Below are 1,094 nucleotides of genomic sequence, written 5' to 3' on the forward strand. Positions count from 1 at the left end.
CTTCATAAATGAATTTATCGCAGTGAAGAGAGAGAAACAGAGAGAACCAAATCGTGATAGAAATGAATTCCTCTGCTTCGAGCTTGGTTGGGATCGACGTGAAGTTTGATTACAGTGAGGGATATGATTTTAGGGTTTGGTTTACTTAGCTTTGACAGAGAAGGAGAACCGAGTGGTGAAAGACTGATGAGTGAATGACTTAGAAAAAAATTAGCTTCGATTTTGGTCTTAGGGTTGTATAAAACGATGCGTTTTACTTATCTTTATTTTCCTAAGTGAAACGATACCGTTTTTAACTGAAAATATATTATTTACTAATAAATTTTCAGCCAAAACCCGCTAAAATTTTTAGTGAGCCGCGCTCAATACATTTCAAGTGCTTCATATTAAAATTATAATATTCTACTAATTCAGTTGCATAACTAACAAAAAGTCAGAACGGTTCCAATTTTAAACTTAAATGCTTTGGCTTTGGAAAGTCCTGGGTTCAAAAATCAGTTTGGAACGAAATTTATATTTTATTTTCTTTTACAGATACCTTAGTGTCACCAATTCTTAAACTTAAATGTTCCAATGTTCGAGGTCCCAGGTTCGAATTCCATCTGTTACGTGATTAGAATTATTTTATTTTTATTACTAATACTTTAGTGTCAGCGATTTCTGATGTCACAATTACAGACACCATAGTATCATTAATTTGTGATACATATGTGTTAAACACGGAAAATGGCCCATATGTATACAAATACTGATACTTTGTAATAAAGTGTCACAAACCAAGTGTCAGTAAAGACCATTTTTCTAGTAGTGTAGGGGCCTTGACGTATAAAATGACCAAAAAGCCCCTATGGAGTATGAATACGCTGATTTAATAAAGAAAGATTATCAATAATATTAATAATGGGAGACTGTTAGTGCTGCTCTATTCAAATCATTATATACTAATTACTTTAGTATTGCTTTTATAATAGACAATAATTTTTTAATAGTATAATTTTTATTTTTAAATAATTTTTTATTCATAATTATTATAAATTAAATGAATTTTTTATATTATAAAACTAGTAATAATAAATAAGTGATATATATTAGTT

This window comes from Citrus clementina, unplaced genomic scaffold, assembly GCF_000493195.1.
Source record: "Citrus clementina cultivar Clemenules unplaced genomic scaffold, Citrus_clementina_v1.0 scaffold_3, whole genome shotgun sequence".
NCBI lineage: Eukaryota > Viridiplantae > Streptophyta > Magnoliopsida > Sapindales > Rutaceae > Citrus > Citrus x clementina.